A 25,885-nucleotide genomic window follows, 5' to 3' on the forward strand; every position below is an offset into this window, starting at 1 on the left:
CCAAGTTCCAAGATCCTCGAATTAAAACTTGTGCCACCAGCACTTCCACATACCCGTGTCCCCAGCCCCTTCAAAACCTTTAACCTAGTGCAGCAAGCAAGATAGAGTCGACGTGATACCAAACCCAGGTTTGGCTGTCTGCCACTCAAAAAACCAATAGTTGAGAGGCAAGTGCTGGTGCAAGGAAATATTGTTTATTCAAGACCCTGCAGCAGGGTGAGAAGATGAAAGATTCTCATGACAAAGACCATCTTAACATCTCAACACAAGCAGAGGTTTTTATGAGCGGGGAAGGGGATGGCAGAACAACAACAACAGAAAAATGCAGGAGGTAGTGGGCTCTCGTTGAGGGTGCTAAGTGGGAGTCAGCACAGTCTGCTCCCACAACCATCTCAGAGCCAGTCAAGCAATGGTCTGGTTTTGGTCAACTGAAGGTAAGCAAATATCCTGAAGCTGAAATGCCCGAAGGTTGGGGTCTATTTCCTTTGAGGTTAATACCCAGAATCCTTTAAGCGAACAGGCTGTTCATCTGTCGTGAATTTACAAGTCATCATTTACAGAAACAATGTTAAAAGGATAGTGGGGTAGGTTACAGAAGCACTATTAAGTCTCCCGTCTTTTTGGCTGGCCTTTTCTGAATCTATAAACGTTTTCTTACTCCAAACTCTGACATTTGAGTTTTGACCTCTTGAAGCATCAAACACACACCTTGGATTCAGTAACAAGTGAGGTTATAGTCACTAATCTTTGTAACTCCTCCCTAACTTTGGTAGGGTCTTCTGACCGTTAGGTTAAGGGGTTTTATAATTGAAAAGACCTGCTGCTGTCTGGGGGATATAAATTCTCTAAGGTGGGGGTCCAGGATGATTCTGCAAGGGACATCAAATTGGCACGGTCTGATTACTCACCTCTGGAAAGTAGGAAAAGTTATGAGACAGCAAAGTGAGCCCTACTGCGCATTCTGAGTTCTTCTGCTGAGTTCACTTCCTGACATTCAGTATTTATGCAACTAATCCACACTCCTGGAGCCCAGAGATTGGGACAGAGTGCACTCTGCATATATTGTAAAGAAAGAGAAGTCGAAATAGGCAGTTTATTGCTTAGATTTTCCCCCCCCCGGGAAGGTGGTGTTTTTAGGATATACGGGAACTGGCTGAGGGACTGGCTGAGGAAATGAACCTGGGTTTTGACATGGGGGTGGGGAATTTAGACCAGGGGCCCAGAAATCCAAAAGATCTACAGGGTCATGGAAAGGAAGCTGGAGGTAAAGGGAGTTTACATCTGATTTGGTTTTTAATATTTTTTCTAAGTCTGACTGATTTTTTCATTTTATTAAGAGACCCCGTAAAGCCCGTTATACTTTTCTTCTGTATTTTCCTTTCAATTTGATTCTTCCATAAATATGAATAAGACAGCTGCTTAAATGAGAGCAGTCAAAAAATATTTTCAAATATAGAAGTTTTTCTCATTGAAAAGATCCGTCACCTGGCCATGGACAAGTAGGAGCTCCATTAACACATTTATTCCACAATAGCGACTCAATCATATAAGCCATTTTATTGCACTTTCCAGGCTCAGAATAAGCCTTTGCCGTGGGCACAAGAAATGTTCTCCTCCCCTTAGAAAGCCAGGCCCTTAATCCCATTTAACAGACTAGAATATCACATATACCCCATTTTACCTTTGTGTCTCTGAATCTCCCATGTACATATGGTCTCTTACTCTCTTGTGTATTTGGGGTTCACATGAGCACAAAATTACATTTTATTTTCTACTGTTAATCTGTCTTAGGACATTTTAATTACTTAACCAGCCAAAAAAAAACCAGGGAAGAGAAGGCGTAAGTTTTCTCCCCCACGCTTTTGGCTTTGCCAGCATTAGTTCTACCCTGGAGCTTGTTAGTAATGCAGATGCTCAGGCTGCGCCCCAAAAGTACTGGATCAAAATCTGCATTTCAACAAGACCCTCAAGTGATTTGGAAACAAATTAAACAAACTTTATTCTAAATTTCATGAGAAAAAAATTTCTCAACTGTTCATTGTTTATATCTTCAATTCTAGCGCCTAGAGAGAACTCAGTGTCATTTGCAAGAAGAACGAATGAATTAATTGGTGGATTCTTTTCAACTTTCACTTTATTACTCGAAGAAGGTATTAATTCATTTTAACAACTTATTTTTGTTTTATTATTATTTATTTTTCAATTATAGTTGCCATACAATATTATACTAGTTTCAGGTGTACAACACAATGATTAGACATTTATACAACTTGTGAAGTAATTGCCCCATAAATCTAGTACCCATCTGACACCATACAGAGTTATTAAAGACATATTTTTAACATTTTCCTTAGGAGATAAAACTATAAATGAAGTCGAGAAGACGGTTATCGCTAAACCCTGGGTAGTAATTACCTCTAGGCTGGTGGAAAGGAAGTGTTATTAGGGGAGAGGATGGTACAGAGAGATTTGAAGAAAATGGTTACATGCTCACCTTTTACGTGGGATGCTGGGCCAGTGCTCATGTTACACCCTTGAGGGTGTGTATGTGCATCTTACACACTCACACAACAGTGTGCTCACTTCTAAATAAAAAAAAAAAAAGCTTTGAAGATGAGTATAAAACTTTTTGAACTTGCATGCACAGTAGCAGTTTCCATAATAATAGGTTTGAGAAATAATTCATATATCCTAACATTTACGATTTTAAAGTTTGCACTTCAGTTGTAGCATTTAGCACATTCACAATACTGTGCCACCATCACTACTTCTGGTTCTACTATCTAGTTCCTTTTGATATTTTCAAAAGGAAACCTGGCATCTACTAACCACTCGCTCCCACTTCTCCCTCCTCCCGGTCCCTGGTATTTATTAATCTATATTTTGTCTCTATGAATTTGTCTATCCTGGACATTTCATATAAGTGGCCTTTTGTGACTAGCTCTTTGACTGAGAATAAAGGGTTCGAGGTTTATTCATGTTGTGTCAAGTGTCAGCACTTCATTCCTTTTTATGGCCACTTCTCCTCCATTGTATGGACAGACCACATGCCATTCGCCTGTGGTGGTGATTTCCCTGTTCTTCATTCATTTCAATGTGAATGCTCTGCAGGTAGACTCATTGTAGGCTCTGGGAGAGAAGAGGACTCTTAACCTCTGCCAGGGTCTGCACAGATTCTTTATGAAGCTTTAACAGTCTTTCAAGGTCAGAACTTACAGTTCCAAAAAGCTGTAAGGGCTTTAAGAGCAGATTGAGGAGTTGAAAAACTGTTCCCCATTTATGTTTGGTTCTTCTAGGTTGACCCCAAGAGAGATCTTTGTGATGTCCTGGGCTGAGCAGAGGGAAAAAAGCAGAGCAGATGTTAGAGTGTTTTGTCGTATTTTGTGAAAAGCACACACATGAAAGAAAAAAATCACTAACTGCTGACTCTATTCGAAAAGCAGCCCTCAGTACATGGTATAATTTGGAGGACGTAGTTTTTGGTTTCTATGATTTCTTTATGTTAAATCTCCATAGGATGCTGAGTTTTCAATGACTTCATTAAAGTGAGTTTTTCCTTTTTAGTGCAAGTTGGGCAGGAAGAACAGAAGCCTCAGTCAGTGAGAACCAGGGTGTAGGGTATGTGGAGGCGGTCTGGCTCCCTCACCTAGATGTGTGGGTAACTGGAGGGAGCAGCTCCTCACAACCTTGAAGGAGCCTGATAAAGCAGTGTTCTCACAGCCTTGAGCCCGATCTCACGGCCTTGAGCCCCAGGTGCGATAAACTGCCCCGTAGCCTTGCGTAGGCTCGCATGCGCAGCTCATGATAGTTACTTCACTTTCTGGCCTGCAGCCTGCTTCGTTTGGGGCTAGTACTTAAGAGGTAGGAGTTTTGGACAAGGCAGGGAGTCGGGGAGCCGACTTGGACACCAGCCTGGGCGCTGACTTGAATACCGACTTGGGCTTGCAGCCTGAGTGATTTCCCTGGACCCAGGCTTGTGGCCTCTGTGACTCCTGAATAAAGGCATGTCAAGCATCCCCACGGCGCCATGTGTCTTCTTCTGTCTACCTGAGCCTCAAGTGGACCTGCCCAGCCTGGAGAGGCTGCAACACACAGGGCTGAGGAAGCATCTTCTAGTTCTGAGGAAGTGGGGGGAAGGCACAAGCCTGGGCACCCCAGACATGTGGGAGCTCCACAGGGGTTCTTATTCTGCAGGGAAGCTGCTGAAGGCCCAAAGGAAGAAGGCCCAGCACACCACCAACATTGATTCCCACCAAGCCAGGTTCCCTCAGGCTTTACCTCTAGGGTAGCATAGGCCATGCACCCCTCACCATTGGGGTGCTACTGCTAGGACCCTAGGATCTCAGGGTTAGCTCCTTGACCATGTCCAGGTCACCTCCTTGGTTCCAAATGGTCCTGGGGAAGAGCCTCCAGTCTCACTACACATCAAGGGAGGAGGACACAGCCAGGAGACCACCTGGGTGGCAGAGACTCACATCCCTGACATGACCCCTGCCAAGTTCAGATGACTGCGGCAGCTCCAAGTCTTGCAGCCTGGCAAAACCCTGGTGCTTGAAAGGGTACAGGGGGGTCAGCAGCCTGGTTGTTTCCAATCCATTCTTGAATCCCAGGCATATTCAACTGAGGAATTCTCACGGTGCACACGAGGTCCTGGGCCAAGACATTCAGCTGGCTCCCAGCCTGGCTCTTGGCTGCTACACCTTGGAGTTTGAGGGTTTGAGCTAGAGGGAGCACCCTGTGGACTCCCAAGGACTTTGTCCGCCTGCTCTGCCAGTCCTCCCACCCAGGTCACCCGGGCCAAGAAGATATTAATTCTTATTAAAAACTTTCAATTGTACCTATAGTTCAGGGTTAACAAAACAGATGCTCAGTACTTGAAATGAGCAATGTGTTGTGCTGGGCTTTGGGGTTATATGATATATAATTTTTTAAAATGTTCAGATGTACCAAGAAACATAGTTTAACTAAAAATTATACGTCTAATTATGTGACAAATATATTAAAATTTAGACAGCACTCAATATTTTAAGCAATGGTATAGGATAACAACAAAAAGGAAGGCACTAAGTACATGATAAACAGCAGTCATATGCCGCATAAAGTTTGGTCAATGATGGGCTGCATATATGACAGTGGCCCCATAAGATTATAACGGGACTGAAAAATTCCTAGGGACACCATGGACATTGTAATATCTTAGCACAAAGTTCGCAAAAATCAGCAAGGCTGTGGTTGAAATAGCAAAAAAGTTTAACCAGGGAGTAGATAAGAATGGCATTAGGAGCTCTTAGAGGTGATTCCTGAGGGACTGACTAATGAGGAGTTATTAGAACTGGAAGAGGGACGCACAGCTGGAGAAGAGGAAAGAGGAAAGAAACCTCAGAAGGAAAAGAAGATGAATCCCTAAGGAAATTCATAGTGAATGATTTAGCAGACACTTTCGCAGACCGTAGAACACTCCACAAAAAGTTTCAAAACATGAACCTAAACTCTGAAAGATTTTCTCCAACAGAGAGGCATGCCCACGGTACATTATCTTCCTAAAAACAAATCTATGATTACAAATAAAAGAAACAAACCATCACAGACATATTTCTGAAAACAGTGAGATCTCCTCAAGCAGGCTCAGATGGTCCTTCAGGAGGTCTTCCAGAAGAAGGCATTGTTATCACAGGAGACGACAGCTGCATGTGTATTAAGGATCCTAAAGACCTTCCGGCGGGACAAGATATGGAGGTAAAAGACAGTGATACTGATGATTCTAACCCTGTGTAGGCCTAGGCTAAGATATATGTTGCAACTTGTTTTTAAAAAGTTTATACAATAAATTATAAAAGTTAGAGTACGTTAAGGTTAATTTATTAGTGAAGAAGGAAAATATTTTTTATAAATGTAGTGTTATAAAGTCTACACATTTACTCACTTCTCATTCACTGACTCACCCAGAGCAACTTTCAGTCCTGCCAGCTACACTCAAGGTAGTGTCTTGTACCTGTGTACCATTTTTTATCTTCTATGCCATATTAGTACTGCGCTTCTCCTATGTTTAGATATATTTAGATACATGAATATTTACTATTGTGTTATATATGCATTCTGAATGAGTCACCCTACTGTGTGGCTCAGTGGTATGCAGATTACTTTGAGCTAAAGGCAATTTTAGCTTCAGACTCAAGAGAAACATCTTTCTCTCCCTTTAACTACCTAGAAGAACTAAAGACTTTGCCTGTAAGAGATTATCAGAGATAACTCTTTTTTTATCTATCTGTAGGACAGGGCAAACCACTAATTACTGAACATCTGTTCTTGTTATCATTCTGCAATGATTTTTTAATCATTTTTTATTGTTATTCTATTACAGTTGTCCCAATTTTTTTCCCTTTGTCTTCCTCTGTCCATCCCATCCCCCATCCCTATAGTCAATTTCCACACTGCTATTCATGTCCATGGATCATTCATACATTTCTTTGTCTAGTACCTCCCCCTCCCCTCTGGTCACTTTCAGTCTTCTCTGTATTTCCATGACTGTGGTTCTATTTTGTTTGTTAGTTTATTTTGTTCATTAGATTACTCTTATAGGTGAGATCATATGGTATTTGCCTTTCACCAACTGGCTTATTTCTTTTAAAGCTCCCAATGCACCTTACTTTATCTCTAGCTCAAGATGTCTTATGTCCCTTAACCCTTTTTTCCATCTCTGAACCTCTCATGCATGTGGAGCGTCTCTGACTCTCTCATGTATGTGGTGTTCCCATGAGCATGATATTAAATTTGACTTTCTCTCATGAATCTGCCTGTTACTGATTTGATTATTTAGCCAATAAAAAACCCCACCAAAAACATAAAACAAAACAAACCAACCAAAAACAAAGGAGAAAAGGGGAATTTTTCTTCTTCCACACAGTTATAGTTGCCTACAATATTTACTATAGTAAGATGCTATACAGTCTACCTTATAGCCAAGGTATGAATTAGGCTATATACCATGTCGGTTTCTGTAAGTATACTCAATGATTGACATTTACACAATGATGAGAACTCATTTCAGTAGCCTGAGAAAATTACTATAGTTAGGTAATAGCTTTCTATTTTCAACTAGTGAGCAATCATGGTGTGACAGAATCTGACTCATTAAAGAATAATTATAATGATTATTTAATATATTAAATTAAATATAAAGATAAATGATGGTACAAGGAAACAAATTCTGAGTTCAGTAGAAGAAATCACTTATTTCTACATAAACAGAAAAATATTAGAAGTAACTAACGTTTACCATGTATTTAGTGGGTACTTTCCAATAGAGAAATAAAGAGCCAAGATTCAGCTATTTGTGGTGATAATAATAATAGTTCATATTATTAGGAGCACTTACTATGCAATAAGCACTATTATGATCATTTTACATGTATTAATGCAGTTACTATTGAAGGGAACTAAAATTTTGCCACCCCAAAACTATGCCTTTTGGGATATTAATTTTGAGCTAATTATTAAGAAACAAAAGACTCAGAAAGAACTTTTGACCCTCCCTCTTTTCTGCCTAAGGAATTTAAGATCGGAAGGCCTGCTCCAGGAAAGGAATCTTAACATATTCACCACATTCACCTTAGCATTAAATAGGAAGTTTCCAAGCCTCTCCCACCCTCTCATCCCATTGTTTCTGGGTTGCCTAGCAAAAAGTTACCTGCCTCAAGTGTTCTGCTCTTCCTCAGCTACCTGTAAACTGGCTATTTCCTTTGATATTTCAGACCCCTGCCCCTCCTCCTTTGCCTCGAGTGTCCAGGGGACTAGGAATCTCCTATCTTATGACATCCTTGGCATGTACATCCATGATAAACTTTGTATGTTTTTCTCCTGTTAATCCATCTTTGTTAATATAATCATTAGCCCAGCTAGAAGAATTTAGGAGGTGACAGAAAAGGTACTTTTTTAGACCCCACACGATCATCACAATCTTAACATAAAATAGTTATTATTGGCAATTTACAAATTTAAAAAAAGGTGTCATGGAATAGGGTGTTCATGTGACCAAGGCTCCTTAGCTAGTAAGCAGGAGGTGATACAAGGTGACTAACTCAAGAACTCATTCAAAATAATAGGCTTTCTCGGTGAGGAGCTGGGACCTTTCCTTGGACTCCGGGGTGTGGGAGGGAGGAAGGGAGATGAACAGATTGTGACGACAGTCTGAAAAGTAAACATAACAGCTTGGGCAGATTGAGGGAACTAATAATCATGTGGCGATTTTTGAACCTCATGAATAATAAAACAGGGTCCAAAGCAAAACAGGTGTGATGCACAAGGATGAAACGCGGGTTTTCAGCCTCAGTACCTTGGGATGAATCCTGGCTCATTCACTTACCATGTGTAGGATCTCAAACACCTCACCTCTTTGACCCTCTCATTCTTCAAATATCTCATAAGGTGGGTATAAGAATGGAATGTATTCAATAAATTAAAGCTATTTTATCAAAATTATATTAGTAGTCAGAAAACTTTAAGTTAACAATATAAAAACATACCCCGTTTAATGGCTTCATTGTCTCTAACAAAGGAGACTCAGCTTAAGGAACTCAGGGCATTGTCCCTAACTAGATCATGTCTGATAAGGTAATTTTATAGCCAATGTCTTTATAGCCAATTTTCTGCATAGGTTCTCTCTTTCTTGCCTCATCTAAGGAACATTTTAACTGAGCTTCTTTCCTCTTAACTGAACCACTGTTAGTAAAAGCAATGCTTTTACAGAAAACTAAATAACACTAAATGTGTTCTCCCCTCTACGCGAATCTCCGTGCAACATTTATATGTGGAGATACAATAAGTGTGGGATAATTATAAGTTATGCATGTGATGTCAGAAGTCTGTAATTGTGACATTCTAGAGACAGCATTTTCCTATAGAGTTAGCACAAGTTAAATATGGAACTCCAGCTTGGCTCCACGTAAATTATGGAGTTGGCCAGTCATGGAGATAAAATTACATTTAGTGTTCCCACTGACATTATAAAAAGTGGAATGGAAAAGGGCATGTTCACTCTGAATAGCAGGTGTCCCAAATTTTTAATGTTGCTTTTTGAATTGAATCTAAGTCATGAGTTTTCAAATAAGCCCTTTCAGAAACCTGAAAAAATCAGTGCAGTTAGTTAATACGCTTCCTATTTTCTCCTAGAGAGAGAGAGAATCTGGCTTGACAGAATCTGGCTCATTAAGGAATGATTATATTTTCTGTGGTCTACTTTATGTTCTAAACTCATGCCGACATTTGGTTTAAAATTTTTTCGACCTTCATTTAATAAACTTTCCATCTATACTGGCTTTGAAGTAAAGTTGTTAGGTAGGCAGCTAGTTAGATATTAACAAGAAAAGAGGAAGCAAAGGGAACAAAATATCTGACTAAGCAGGTGACTTAGCTTTTTGGGGTGACCACAGACATCCTGAGATGGGGGGGTGGGGTTTGGAGCAGAGGGAAATTCTTGTCAGGGCACACGCAGACCTGCACACAAGTCACCTCGAAGTAGCCTCCCTGCAATTATGATAAACTAGTGTTGGGTTTGGTCCCCCTTGTGGACAAACCTAGAGGCTTTAGGGTAGAAGTCAAAATAGTGGATGGGAACTGAAACCATAAAAAAAAAAAAAAAAAAGAAAGGACACAAGCAAGGGGAAATCAAAGAAACAGATTAGATTATTTAAAAATAAACCCCCTTTTTTCCCAGCCTAAGAGAATAAAAGAAAGGAGCATAACCCTGAGGGATTGGTGAAGTTGCTCCTGGACCCTCCTCACTCTTGGTTACTCCCCCTGAAGTGTACTTTGGCTTTAATAAATGTAGCCACTGCCACTTGAACTTGTGTGTGTGTGTGTGTGTGTGTGTGTGTGTGTGTGTGTGTGTCCCAGAATTCTTTCTGCAACACCCAAAGAACCCTCTTTGTCTGGTGACAAAAAGTGTAGCGTAGTTTGGCATTTCCTTTAATTTCCTCGTGAGACATAAATAGCTCCAACCAAAAATCATAGACACATTGAAAATGTCTTTTAACAATGTTTCCAATTTATTCTAGCAGTGTTTAGATCTCACATGTTTTTTAAAGAAAATTAAAAGATTATTCAATTATTTCTGGAGATACTAACATCAGCCCTTGACTTACACTATTTAGATCAGTTTTTCTTATGATTGAAACAAATTACAACATAATTATAGTGCAGCCTTTATCCACACTGCCAAGAGCCAGAAAAAGAATTAACTTTGAACCAGGAACTAAGTAGGATTATGTTATAGTATTCATCTTGTCTCAAGAAAGGACTAATTTTGTATCATTTCTGTTCTCATTGTATCATTTTATCTAAAGAAAATACATAAATATAGAAAATGTGCAGCAAGGCATTATAAATCTGTAACTCTTTCTCATAGGAAATAGCTAGTAAAAATCCATTCATCTATTTCAAGAATAAAAGAGGGGAAAAAAGCAAGTATTAGAAAAGGAATAGCAAATTTTCTAACCAGTTTATGAAAAATCTGCCATTTGTTTTTGAAGTTTTTTTTTTGCTTATTAGAACAAGCAATTGCCCACAAAATGATTATTAAAACAGAGAAAGAAGAGAGCATAGAAAGTAAAAAAACAGTATAGTGTGTAAAAGTGTCTTAATGACTAACATAAGTCAGTTCATCTAATTCAAGAGATAATTGATATGAATAGTTTTCAATCAAAATCTTTTGAAGCAGGCAGCACATTCACTCATTTTCCTAGGAAAAAATTTTTAACATCATTGAATTTATTATATGTACACATTTTATTTACCTGTCCTCTTAATCTACCTTTGGAATTGGGATAATATTTTTTTTCATACAAAGCGTTAAGCGTCAACAGTCCCTAAAATCAAACAGGGAAAGTACAATTCTAACTAAGAGTTGAAAGAAACAATAAATTACAGAGTTGGTTCAGCTTTCCCACTATCTAATCCCTAGGAAAGAAGTGCTATTCTGTCTCCTTCCCACACAAGTTTTCATAGTCTTAGAGAATCTCTTATCTCTTCAATTTATCAGGAAAAGAATTTTTTGTGTCACATTGCTAGTATCTCATGGCCATTGATACAGTAACACTTCACAAGTCCTTCAGAGTTATCATTAGAATGTTTTATTCTCCATTTCCTTCCCTTTTTCTAAATTCTGGAAAGACTATATATAGTTGTGGTTCTCCCCTTCTCCCTCTCTTTTTATCAATTCATGAGGGGGGAAAAAAAGAGGGAGCGGAAACAAATAAATTCTCTAGTAATTCTCCCCTATGAAACAAACCGTAATCTACCAAGGCTCTGGAAGCCAACAAGATTGCTTACAAAGAAAGATATTTTTCTATTCTCAGTCTTAAACAGGTGGCTAAAACATTGCACCTAGGTCTTTGTCATGCTTAAACTACCTGACATATTAAACAAATAGAAACCAATCTACAATATTTCAGACTGGACGTTAGATATCTATCTGATTGTCTTGCTTCCCACTCAGTGCAGTAATCTCTCTACAACATGCCTGTCTGGAGGTTACAAAAACATTCCCCATGATGCAAAGAAGGTTAACATAATGGAGTAAAACTATACTACCCTTTCCAAATATTCACATCCCCCCTTGACTTTGTATAAATTTTCCCTACTTGCTGTCAGGCTTGGCTACATAAATTGCTTTGACCAATAAAATGTGAGTAAACAATATATGCCACGCCCTTCCAAACAGAAATTTTAAATAGAACTTCATGATTCAATTTAGTTTCTTTAGCTTTTGTCATCTTCCATGAGAACAATTTAACCCAAATAGGAACTAGTGCTTCAGCACATTAGAATGAAAAGGCATGTAGAGCTGACTGTATCCTCATATAAGGAGAATAAGAAATAAATGTTCATTCTTATTAGCCATTGAGATTTCAGAGTTGTTTGTGACCACAGCAAAAATCATAGAATTGGTATCTAACACAAGAGTTTTGCTACAAAAACAACAACTACAACAAAACACATGTTGGGCTGCGATTTGTGTTCTTAGCCTAGAAAACAAAATGGGAACCATTATTACGCAGTGCGATATGACTCCTATGACAATTTAGAAGGCAGAAAGTGAACTTGTTAAAATTCTGACTTTGGGCTGAGAGATTTGAAACAATGTTATCCGCATGGATGGGTATTTCCACAGTCAAGAAACTCAAAAAGAATCACCCTATTTGTAAATAGGCATGCACACACACACAAATAACAAGTTTAGACAATCCAAGACTAATAAAATTTAAAAAAAGGAACTGATTCTCATTTACTATCAGAGAAAAAATGTAAAATAAAGAAACGCTTGGCCTTGACTGATGTGGCTCAGGTAGTTGGGCATCACGTGCAGGTAAAAAGTTGCAGGTTCAATTCCAGGTCAGGGCACATGCCTGGGTTTGGTCCTCATTTGGGGGTGTATGAGAGGCAACCTGTCGATGTTTCTCTCTCATGTAGATGTTTCTCTTCCTTTCTTTCTCCCTCCCTACTCCTCAAGAAAAATACATTTTATCAAAATCTCTGGTTACTTTAGGGTGGCTCAGGGAAAGAGACTAAGGCCCTGGTCCCACGGAAGTCAAAAGATAGAAGTTTCATAAGCTCAAACTAAACCTGATCATGTCATTAGAGTAAGATCATTCTCTCTCTCTCTCTCTCTCCCCCCCCCCCTCCCCCTCCCTCTCCCTCTTCCTCTCTCTCCATATATATGTGATATCTGGCATACAGAGTTCTGACTGGGGCAAAGAAACTGGTTGCTAGATTAGTAAATGATCTTTAGGCACTCAGTGTCCTGAGATAGGAAGAAGGCTGGGAAAGCTGCTTATTCTTCCCCCGAAAAAATCTATTTCCCAAAGTCCATATCAGCTGTGGCCAAGAAATAAAATGCAAAAGAAGTGCTTTTGCAAGTGGATCCAGGAGCTACAGACAGCAGTGAATGAGGGAGTTACTCTCAGGGAGAAGAATCTGGCTTAATCAAAGAGCATCTGCCATCATCAGGTGTCAGAGCCCTTATATCATTTTTCTGGTGAAATTCTTGTTCTTCCCTTTTCTGAATTTCTGGAAAGGTCTGTTGCAGTTCCTCTGTTTTGATCCATCATCATCTGTTGATTGTATTTGTTGGGTAGTAGACCCAGATAACTTGTCTGCTTAGGAAACTTGGGGAGCCATATTTAGATCTGAAGTAGATTTCAAGACCTTGGAGTTTTAATTTGTTTATGTGTGTGTGAATGTGTAGGCAGAAGGGAACTGAAGATGTAAATATGAAAGTAAATTTTATTTACTCTTTTCTTTCACTCACCTGACTTTCAGGCCTCAGGTGGCTTGCTTTTGCCATTATATGTCAGAGGGCATGGTACATGCCCAATCGAATAGCTGGAATGCAACTGTTTTGCTCATCCTCTTGAATCTTTACCCTCTGCCATAAGACTAGCATGCTTTGTAGAGAGGGTGGTCCTTCATTGTGGGCTCAGGGAATAGAAAACACATGAAGTAAAGCTGTACTTGGCCACTAGCCTTTAGGTACCAAGAGCAATAAATAAATGTCTATTGTTATAGTTCACTGCAATTTTAGAATTGTCACAGCAGCAAGTGCTGATGAATGCATTCTGTAACTAACAGTTAAGAATAGCGTTTATTTAACAACAAAAAATTTCTAATTGAAAGCTCAATTTATAAATTTTATTTTAAATTTATAATGACAAAAATAAATGTTTGAAAAATTCAGGAAAATATGTTAACAATTCATCGACAGATTTAGGGGATCTAATTATAAAAATTTTATCAATACTTGAAGAGTTTTCTTTTTTTCAAAGTATGTTAAATTTAATTTGCTTATTCCACTGTACATTGTATTTGGATACAGAACTCATATTTCATGTATGAAATTTAGAGAAAAAGTTAAGGTGAATTTTAGTAACACACCTGGAAGCAACTTCTAAATAAAACTTAGGAAAAGGCAATGACTCACAGAATCCCATATCAGCAGCATTAAAAAAAAATAGATTTGAAGACAAGATCGTACAGCAAATCCTCAGAAATACTCAAGAATTAGGCAATTCTGGCAATGTATAAGTTAGTAGGAATCTCAGCTTTAAAATCATTAAAAAATTACTTAGTAGGTAGACTTGATCTCCCATCTGAGATGCAAGATACTGCCTTCTTTGAAGCATTTCATCAGGTGAGATTTATAATCTACTTTCCAATTTTTCAGACACTACATGCACGTTTTTCCTAAATATAGTAAATGTATACACATATGTTTACGGAAATATTTTGTCTCCGTGGATGTCTCCTTTATAAGGTCCTAAACAGCAGTGATAATACTTTATCAGTTATCATTTTAACAGCTACCACTGAGTATCTGGTAAGTAACTTCATTTTAACTATTGTTTTTTTATAAGCTGCTCTCACAGATCTTTGTACACATATTCTGTACTTTATATAGTAACTCTATGGGGGTAATAACATACTATTCTTGTTTTATAGAGAAAGTAACTAAAGATGAAGCTGCTGTATTTATTTGATCTGGCAAGATGGCCGCAGAGTGGGGGAAGATATTGCATACTACCTCCCAGAACCAGACTGGAAACAAAATTAAAGAGGAGAACAGTCACCTAACTTAAACCGAAGACTACCTAAAAAAGAGACTTTTGACCAAAGGTGTTAGAAAACCACCCTTGGGCTGATAAGAAAGGCAGGGACATCTTAAAAGCGGCGGGGTCACACACACACACACACACACACACACACACACACACAGGGACATCTTACACACACACACACACACACACACACACACACACACACACACGCACACACACACACACACACACACACACACACACACACACACACACACACACACACACACACACAGTGCGGCGGCAGTGCGGCGGCTGTGGGAGTTTCCCCTTGAGAGGCACGAAGCCAGGACCACAGACTGGGCTCGTCAGCACAGAGAGCCAGGGCTGAGCTCAGCCCACCACATAACATGCACCGCTGAAAGGCCATGGGGGCTCCCTCTGCTGGGAAGAAACAAAAATCAAAACTATGAACAATAAAAGGGCAATAAATACATGCCTGTCAACAACTGAATCTAAGAAACAAACTAAGCAAACAAGAAGAACAGAGACAGAAGCATGGATACAGAGAGTGTTTTGATGGTTGTCAGATGGGAGGGGTGTGTATGGGAATGGGTGGAGACGTGAGGGGATTAAGAAATACAAATGGGTAGTTACAGAGTAGTGATGGGGATGTAAAGTACAGTTTAGGAAATGGAGTAGCCAAAGAACTTATAGTCATGACCCATGGATATGAGCAATGGTGGGCGGATTGCAATAGGAAGCAGGGGTTGCTGGGTGGGGGGTGTATAGGGGGAAAAATTGGGATAACTGTAATAGCATAATCAATAAAATATCTTAAAAATAAGATAAAATAATATGAGAAGAAATGAGTTATAAGAAAAAATTAGGAGTCAATAGAAAAGCTTTGAATTGAGGAAATTTCAAATCTAGAAATTTCTTTTTTTTAATATATATTTTGTTGATTCTTGTTTGTTAAACAGGCACATTGCAAAGCTTCCCAAGGGAATGAATCATTAGTTGAACAATGTACATAAGCTTCTCCTTCCCTATAGTTCATGATTAAAAGAAAACCAGTTAGAGGTTTTTACTCTTTTTTTCTGAGAAATAGGAGAACAGAGCAGCAGTTAGGATAGGGAACATGAGGTCTGTCCAGAAAAAGTTCAACCATTACTAATATAACTAGAATAGTTTGTGCGACATTGATGAAACCTGGCAGCCAAGGAGAGTGGACTGGAATGCACACAGGAACAATGACAACTTCATTGTACCAGTCAGAGGGGCAGTAGACACCGTTGAGTGAGCATGTGTACTCTGTGGCTGTTGCATTTAAAATGACTGAGTAGAACAACAAATCTGCATCAAATTTTGCATTAAGCTTGAACATTCCTCCACAGAATCTGTTTGGATGGCTCAGAGATTTTGGGGGATGATGCATTGAATGCAGTGCAAATAAAAGTGTGGCACAAACACCTCAAAGATGGCTAAGAACCTGTTGAAAGTGATCCACATTCTGGAAGGCCCATGACAAACAGAACACCTGAGAATGTTGATCATGTACAGGCTGCAATCAACCAAGATCGGAAACTGACAGTATGAGAACTAGAAGCTGATCTGGGGATTCCAAAAACTACAGTGTCTGAGATTTTGACACAGGATCTTGGCATGAAATGTGTCATGGCAAAATTTCTTCTGAGGCTTCTGCTACCGGAGCAGAAGGAACATCGTGCTGCAGTTGCAAATGACTTGATTCAAACCATTGCCAATGAACCAGACTTGGTTCCCTGCAACTTCTGGCTTTTCCCAAAATTAAAATCAGCTCTCAAAGGGAAGAGTTTTCAGAATATCGATGAGATTCAGGAAAATGTGATGGGGTAGCTGATGGCTATTGGAAGAACTGTGTGAGGTCTCAAAGTGCCTGCTTGGAAAGGGACTGAGACATCACTGTCCTTTGTACAATGTTTCTTGTATCTTGTATCTTCTTCAATAAATGTCTCTATTTTTCATATTACGTGATTGGATATTTTCTGGACAGACTTATATATGATGAATTCTTGGAATTAGAAAAACACAAAACAGTTTTCAGTCTTCCAAAGTCATTGTTTCAGTTTACAGGAGTGTGTTGCAACCTTTCAAGGCCAGACAGGATCACTAGAGATTTGGGCAGATGGAAGAATATTCATGGAGTTGTGGGGGTGTCTGACATGCCTTTCTTCAAGGGTGGGTGATCCACACATGCTGCAAGCTGCCCGTCCCTGCATGTCACCTGTCACCTCTCTCACTGTGTGCTAGCATGGAGCCCTTACCCCCTTAAATACTGAGAATGGACAAAGCCGGCAGGGAGCCAAAACAGGTTGAGGTCCTGTGCATGCAAGCCCACCCAAGGCTATGGGTGTATTTATCGGGCCCAGTTTCCAGGCTATGAGAACACTACTTATCTTAGTTCCCCAGACACCTGGGTAAGGAAGCCAGCTTGCCTCTATTTACCTTACAATGACCTAGTAAAAATGACAAGCAAAAATGTTAAGTTTTGAATAAAATTTATTCTGGAACAAAAATATGTATGTATGATATCATAGATCTCATCTACTCTCAGAGAAATACATCCAAAAGAAGAAAATTGCACAATAAAAGTCCTGCAAGCTACTCTGACCATTGGTTTCTTTACTCTCACTCACAGGATAAAATACGTGAAAAAGTTGGCACCACTGCATCTTCCTCTTTGCAAGGTGTTTCTGTCTTTTATTCTGCCTCATTGGATTCTCTAAGTGCAGTTTAAATGTGTGTAAATGAAGATTTTTTTTAAAAAAAAGGAATAATTTACATATGTAAAGAAAATAAAATCTCATTATCAGCAAACATAACAAATCAGTTGTCAGTTCTTCATTATAACTCAAAATAATAAATAAACATTCCCTTGGGTTGTGAATGCATGTTTTATTATGCATTTTTCTTCTATAGATTTGAAAATTTACTTGTTCCTTCCTAAAATAAAGAAGGCATTGGATTGAACAGCATTTATTAGAGTTATTTTAAGCTAAATGTAACTGTCTGCTTAGCACATTTTGAAATTAAAGATCACATAAATAACTATATATACTATTCATTTTTTAATACATATACAATACTATATGTTATTTAAATTGCCATCTAGTATTGATTTTCAAATGAACTCTCTGAAGAACAAATTATTCTCAACTATTGAGCTATTGCTTTCCCAAGTTTAATTTATAAAAATAAAAAATATTTCACATATGATGTAACAAATTATTCCATAAAAATTTCAGGTTAATTCTATAATTATGGAATGTTTGAAAAGTCAACATTTTGAAGTCATTTTGTATAATATACGAATGATTAGGCAGAATAAATATTGAAACATGCTTTATTGGAAATATGATAAATAGAATGGATATCAAAGCTTTTCTATATTGTAGAAACTGCTATTCAATTCTTAATCTGGAGATTATTTGGCTTTGTAAAAAACAAAACAAAATCATACAAACCCCCAAAAACTATCACATAAGAAATAGTATCAGTATAATAGAAAGTCTCCTGAACTAAATGTGAGGAACCTTGTTTCTATTATTAATTTTAACCAGTCTATGTTCTTAGGTATATCACTGTGTTTCTGAATTTCAGCTCAGGTTATTTATAAAATAAAAGAGTTGCACTAGATGAGATCCACCAGCTCATCTCTAAAATTAAATGATTTTTACTGTGTTTTTAAGAAGTTCTTTAAGTTTTTAAGAAGTTCTTTCCAAAATTTCTCTGATATAATTTCTTCATAACTTGCTAAGACCAAGGAAAAGTGTTCAATAACTAAATAGCAGCAACATCAAGAAGAAAAAACAACTCAGACTGTTTCTTTAAAACTAGTAATAGGATATGGTAGGATAGAGAAAGATGGTCTATACATCACAAATCATTCACAATTTGAGAAGTGAATTTAAGTCAATGCAACAGGCATTTAATGAGCTCTTATATATACATGTGTTGAACATGAGAGCAATGCAAAAATATAGTCTCTATAAAGATTATGATATATGTTTTTAACTCCTTTTATTTTTTTAATAAATTTTTAGAACTTAGTATTTGAGAATGGGAGAAATATAGGAGTTTCTTTAAAAATGTCATTTTTTGACTGTCAGTGATACACATACCTACTAATAAAGTTGGAGTACTTCAGATCTTCAAAATGAATGTTAGGGAGGTCAACAACATGTCATTTCATAATGATGGAATTCTGAACAGATCTGAGTATCTGAGTATCACTATCCTTAAGATCAAGACAAAAGTTTTAAACATTTGTCCAGTAATTGAGTGTAAACCCATCCCTATTACTTTTATATCTCAAAAGTATACTTTTTTAATTGTAATTAGTAATTACCCCTCAAACTGCACCTGCCTTAATAGTCTTCATTGACTCTATTTGGGGTTGATTTCCCTTATAGAAAAACATCATTAGTTTCTATTCCCTCATCCAAGATTTTTAAATAGTTAAGCATTATATACAAATACAGAAAGGCCTACTTCAAGTAACAAATGAAAAATGTAACTCCAAATGACGCATGCAGGCACATTGACAGTAAGTGTATTGGTGTACTCTATACAAAAGTGATGCTGGAAACTTTATAAACATTTGATAATATAAAACAGTGGTTTCCAAGGAGGTTACTTAATCAGACTTTTAGAAAGCTCTAGAAAACTTTATTTTTAACAAGGGCCCCTGCAATACATGTACAATAAAATTAAATTGCAAATCATGTAACTGAACAAAAAATAATTTATTCATATACCTTTTTAATGGTTACCTAAATGCAATATGGTTTTTAAAATGAAATCATGTTTCTATAGTTGTATTTATAAAGATAAGCACACAACTCAAAAGCTATACAACACTGACAGCAAATCCAAATATGAACAAAGATATTTCTCTGAATTCCATGTTTCATCAAGCATCAAAAATCACCAATTTTTTAGTTTTTTTCCTGTACATTATTCTTGAATCCATGGATTTGATTTTATTTTCTGTGTGACATTCTCCACAGATATATTGCAATGGAGTGCAGACAATGGGTCCCCTGAAACTAGGGGAACAACCCCCACAATCCTGCATACAGGCAGGATTGAGGGAAGGGAAGAGTGGATGGTACAGAGTTTAAGATACATTGCCTAACAACAGGCAAATGAATAGCCATGCCCTCCTGAAGAGAAGAGGGCTGCTGTCCAGTATAAGTTATATTCCTGACTCTGAGAATGTGCAGGGACTTATGACACAGCAGGAATCGGGGGAGCTCATACAGCACCTGTGCAAGAGGCAGGGGGCAGATGCCCACCCCAGATGCCCCTGTGTCACTGGCAACTCTTGCTCTCACTGAAGATGGCAGTAAAAAGAGGGCAAGAGATGCTGGGGAACTGACAAAAATGGTGGACACTAATGCACCATACGAAGGTCTGGACTGAGCATTTATATTAGGGTAGGATAGAGGTCAGGAGGGAGAGAGAGCCACAAAGTCTGCAGTGAGAGAGGAGGCCTGCTGGAAGGTCTGAAGGACGTATAGAGAAGCCACTCCTGGGGCATGTGCCTCCCTGAACACCACCATGTTCCAGGGAAACACGGCACATGTTTTCCTGAACCACTACATGGAGGCTGAGAAGAGCGCACCCCAGATCCTGAAGGAAAGAGCTGCTGCGAGAAGATGGCAACTATCAAACTCACAAAAGCACATTCCAGAGAGGATGGAGATCTGTTAGCATGACCGGCTGATGGACAGATAAGGATATGGGGAACTTCTGGGCGTGGTTTTGGCCTATAGCCTTTTAGGAAGCAAGAGAAGGGCTGGGTCTTGTGGAAAAAGGAGGGCTCTGAGCTAGGGTGCTCTCAGCCCCCTCCAGGTTGGAGCCCTGTTAATAAAAAACATTTCCTTCAACACTAATTGTTGGGTCATATGTGAAGGCACCAGGTGGCCAAGCCCGTTTGCCCGGTAACAAAATCACTGGCTGCTCCTTTGGGGGTCGGACATCTTTCTGGCTTCCATTGTTCTTCCCAGTGCAGCACTGAGAAACTCCTTGCTGTGCACTTTGAAACAGATTCTCAACCCCTCTTAGAAAGACACACACAAGTGATTCTTTGAATTTATTCTAACTTAATGTCCTAAATAATGATTCCAATCTACTTATTACTTCAATATTTAATTTTGCACATCAGTGTTGCCAGAGATCGAGATACCGTTTCTTTCTCTGTTAAATATCTGCTTATTACAGCACAGTTTTCAACATGTGACTTTGGGATAGGATGCTCTTATTTCAAATTTCATTTTCCTTTAGTAAAAAATGGTGCTGAAATAAAAGCATTCTGTATATTTCTTAAATAAACCTTTTTCTCCACTGGTAAACAAAATGGATTTACCAAGTTTGATCAGTGGTTTCATATGTCTGATTTCACCTTAATATTACAATTAGTTTTTTTCAGTTTTTACTGTAAGAAAAGAGAGTAGGGTTGCAAAATTTGTAGAGAGAACAAAATTTTTTTTATAAAATTCTGCTTTTAATATATTAAAATACCTTAACGTGTAATCAGACTACTGAACTATCAAGTCATGCAAGAAGGCAGTACTCGTAGGTTAAAGGCTATAATTTAATCAGAGGTAAGTTAGGGATGACAGACATTTAGTTTGGAAAACCCAAAGACTAAGTGAAGCAGTTGAGATAGAAGAAATGGGAACTTGAAGACTGATGACAATAAAGTGTCACTTCATTTGACTCTAATTGCCACTCAGTTGTAAAAATTTGTTTTGTTGGGCTATGAATAAAAAAGAAAATAAAAATCAAAGGCCAGGAGCTGGTTCTAGGGTCCATCTTTTGACTTCTTCATTTATTTTGAAACTACTCTGGCCTAACCCAACTGGGAACTTTTCCTATGTGCTTTTTATCAGGTCAAAATCAGCTGTATTTTTGATGTTTGAAGGATAAATTTTCATCATGTACATTTATGACTTTTGATATAAATGGATACTCTACTGACCATAGAATCAACATAAATTGTTTGCTTGCTTAGAAAATGTGGTTTACTAAGGGACTGGAAAAAATGACTTTGCTAAGCACAGATGGCTGAAAGCCGTTTTTATTGTCTGTGGTGGGATGACCTATAGTTAGGACTGTCCTAATTATATGGTGAAGTGGAATCTGAGCAGAAAGGATTTATATGAGTCAGGGATGAAGAATTTTTAGGACAGAATTACAAGTTAACTAGGATCATAGCATATGTGGTAATTTTTTTTAGCTGAAGTATCTAAAATTCCTAAACTCAAGGACTTTCTATTAATACTTAACAATTGTTAATCTTTGCAATCAGAACAGTCATATTTAATGTAATAAATTAAGAAGCCAAATTTCACTGATCATGTCTTTTATGTGCCCCAGTATATCATATATTAATCAGTGGATGAGCATAAAATATGATAATATGAAAATTTTTTCTTCTACACAAGGAACAATGCATGCACCCATCAAAGAGACTTATTATGAGCACAATAAACTGCGTTATCAAGCATATGACTGAACCACTGTGGTTATTCTAGCTTCAGTTTCAAAACTGGCAAGAGCATACCAAATACTTAGGCAAGTTGGATAAATAACTTTCACATTAGATTCTATTTCAACATTTAATTAGAAAATGTTTTCTACAAGGCAACCATCCAGGTTTTGTATAACGCTCTCTTTTTTTATTGATTATGCTGTTACAGTTTGTCCCAATTTTTACCCCTCTGTCACCCTCAACCCAGCAACCCTCACTCCCTTAGGCAATCCCCCCACCATTGTTCATGTCCATGGGTCATGCATATAAGTTCTTTGGCTACTCTGTTTTCTGTACAGTACTTGACATAACCTTGGCTATTCTGTAACTACCTATTTGTACTTCTTAATCCCCTCACCTCTTCACTCCGCCACACCCTTATCAAAATGCTCTCTGTATCCATGATTCTGTCTCTGTTTTCCTTTGTTTACTTTGGTTTTTAGATTCCATTGTTGACAAGCATGTATTTATTGCCATTTTATTATTCATAGTTTTGATCTTCTTTTTCTTAAATAAGTCCCTTTAATATTTCATATAATAATGGCCTGGTGCTGATGAATTCCTTTAGCTTTTCCTTGTCTAGGAAGCTCTTTATCTGCCCTTCAATTCTAAATGGTATCTTTGCAGGGTAGAGCAATCTTGGCTGTAGGTCTCTGCTTTTCATGACTTTGACTATTTCTTGCCAATCCTTTCTGGCCTGAAAAGTTTCTTTTAAGAAATCAGCTGAGTCTTATGGGAGCTTCTTTGTAGGTAATTATCTGCTTTTCTCCTGCTGCTTTTAATCTCTATCTTTAAGCTTTGGTATTTTAATTATGATGTATCTTGGAGGAGGTCTCTTTGAATCCATCTTGTTCAGGACTTTCTGTGCTTCCTGGACTTGCATGTCTATTTCCTTCACCAAACTAGAGAAGTTTTCTTTTATTATTTTTTCAAATAGATTTCCTATTTCTTGCTCTTTCTCTTCTCCTTCTGGCACCTCTATGATGTGAATGTTAACTGCTTGAAGTTGTCCCTGAAGCTGTTTATACTACCCTAATTTGGGGGAGAGGAGTTCTTTTTTCTTTTTGCCATTCTGATTGGTTTTTTGCTTCTTTATGTTCCCAATCATTGAATTGATTCTCAGCTTTATTCATTCTACTGTTATTTCCCTGTAAATTGTTCTTTATTTCAATTAGTGTATCCTTTGCTTCCGACTGGATCTTTTTTATGCTGCCAAGGTCCTCACTAAATTCCTTCAGCATCTTTATAACCAGTGTTTTGAACTCTGCATCTGATAGATTGCTTTGTTCCATTTTGTTTAATTCCTTTTCTGGAATTTTGATCTATTCTTTCATTTGGGCCATGTTTCTTTGTCTCTTCATTTTGGCAGCCTCCTTCTGTTTGTTTCTATGTATTAGGTAGAGCTGCTACTGCTCCCTGTCCTTTTATCATGGGGTATATTAATAGTAGGTGTCCTGTAGGTGCAGAGTGGCACAGCTTCCCCTATCACCCAAGCTGGTACTTGAGGTACATCCTCTGTATGTGCTATGTAAACCCTCTTTTTTGTAGGTGATACTTGGTTGCTATTAGCCAGTCAATGGGAGGTATTTACCCAGGCTAGTTAGTTGCAAGGACTGGCTGTGACCACTGACTACTATCTTCTGCCCTCTAAGGAGGGTCAGCTGTGCAGGAGCAGGGTCTGGAGCTGTCCACTGGGTGTGCTGGTCCTGGTGTTTCTCAGGTGGTGAAGGACAAGGTCAGTCCCCACCTGTGTTTTGCCCAGGGGACTCTGCCTAAGTTATAAAGCAACTCTGAGATGGTTGCTACTTATGCTGGGCTTGGAGATTCCCAGGTGAAACCAAGTTGTGAATTTAAACTGGCTGCTGCTAGTGCTGGGCCTGGGGCTCACTGATGCCAGCTATTGCTTGTTTGAGAGCATGTAGGAAGTTGTGCAGCATGAGCCAATACCAGCCATTCATATGGAAAAGTAGCTTGAGTGAGCCCGTAAGGTGGGTAGGGTAGAGTCTCTGGGGATCTCCTAGGCAGGTCAAACAGTGTTAGCCAGGTTGATGGAGTCTCAGACATGGCACCAGACTGCTGGCTATGTGGCTCTATGTGGGGAGGGTTTAGAAAAGGGACAATGGTCTCTGCTTGCCCTGATGCCAAGCATTTCAATTTCTCCCAATATGCTACTGGTACCTTTCAAGCTACAACCCTGGTGCTGGAGCTCAAAGGGAGTGAGTCTGTGTGGGTGATTCTGTGTATAGGTTCTTTAAGTGGAACTGCTTGGGGCACCAGAAGTTTCTTCCATTGACTAAATCACCACTGGATTTTCAGCTAGAAGTTGTGGGGACTTATCTTCGTAGCACTGGAACCCTGGGCTGGGGGGCCTGGTGTGGGGTTGGGTCTACTCACTCCCATGATATCCCTCCCAAATTTTTATCCACCGCATGTGGGTGTGGAACCAGCTCATTCGGTGTTTCTGCCCCTACTACCAGTCTGGATGGATGCAGTTTCTTTAGCTCTGTAGTTGTCAGGCTACCATTCAACTTGATTTCTGATGGTTCTTAGTGATAGTTGTTCTATATTTTCATTGTAATTTTGATGTGGTTGTTCAAAGAGGTGATCTAGGTCTGTCTATACCACCATCTTGACTGGAAGACTAACATTTTCTAAAGTGAGTATATGTCAGGTATAAAAATAGAATAGTGAAAGAAAATGATAGGTGAACTCACAGGTAAGCAGGAAAAACATAAAAATTTTAACCTAAATAAAATTAACAGTTTATATAAGGTCATGATGATTTATTGCAGGCTGAATGGAGTCTTAAAATACCTTTCCTACATTTCCCACATTTCCCACTGAAACTCAATACAAGGGAGTTACTAATGGACAGCTATTTGACCATGTTGCCTTTTCTTTCTTTCTAGCAATTTCATGTGTATTTATATTTCTAGAATGACATTTTTTATAAATTAAACTTTATATTTTTGTTATTTTTTTATTGTTCAAGTACAGTTGTCTCTATTTCCCCTCACCACTCTCCCCTGCCCCACCCACCCCCACCACCCATCCTCAACCCTACCCCGTTTGGCTTTGTCCATGGGTCCTTTATAGATGTTCCTTGAGGACCCTACCCCTTCTTTTTCCTGTTATCTCCCTCCTCCTTACCCTCTGGTTATTGTCAGTTTGTCCTTTATTTCAATGTTTCTGGTTATATTTTGCTATAAGTGGAAACTAATCAACAAAACAAACAAGCAAACAATTTTTTTATTCTTTAATGTATTTTTTGATTAATTTTAATCTTTATTTTATTTTTTTACATTACCTTTTAGCTCCCTTAATACCACCCCTAGCACATTTGCCTGTCAGGGGAGATACCATGATCACAAAGGACGTTTTCCCAGGGCAAGGCTTGTCCATTGCACTCCTGATGTGCTGACCCCTGCAATTTTCCCAAATGTGGGAAACTCAACTGCATAATTTGTGGTAGTAGGGTACTGCATTAGTGCTCTCCCCTGGCTCAAAAAAGAAATAGCACCCCTAGCAATCACCACACTGTTGTCCATGTCCATGAGTCCTTTTTCTTTTTTGCTCAATCATTCCACCTCCTAACCCACCCTCACCACTAGCTGTCATCTTGCTCTCCATCTATGAGGCTGTCCCCATGTTCAGTTTGTTCATTAGATTCCACATATGAGTGAATTCATATGGTACTTCTTTTTCTCTGACTGGCTTATTT

General features: G+C 38.6%; 1 non-coding gene and 1 pseudogene across 1 annotated transcript; one reads left to right on the plus strand and one right to left on the minus strand.

Moving 5' to 3' along the window:
* Positions 1 to 15,015, minus strand: part of LOC129079961 (homocysteine-responsive endoplasmic reticulum-resident ubiquitin-like domain member 2 protein) — a 167,645-nt pseudogene extending 152,630 nt beyond the window's left edge.
* Positions 15,016 to 25,500: 10,485 nt separating this feature from the next.
* On the plus strand, positions 25,501 to 25,664 carry LOC129080030 (U1 spliceosomal RNA). Its single transcript, XR_008530123.1, has one exon. It is a non-coding gene; the product is annotated as a U1 spliceosomal RNA (small nuclear RNA).
* Positions 25,665 to 25,885: the final 221 nt, after the last annotated feature.

Source organism: Pteronotus mesoamericanus, unplaced genomic scaffold, assembly GCF_021234165.1.
Source record: "Pteronotus mesoamericanus isolate MK-2021 breed Mesoamerican mustached bat unplaced genomic scaffold, CSHL_Meso_final contig_82, whole genome shotgun sequence".
Taxonomy (NCBI): domain Eukaryota; kingdom Metazoa; phylum Chordata; class Mammalia; order Chiroptera; family Mormoopidae; genus Pteronotus; species Pteronotus mesoamericanus.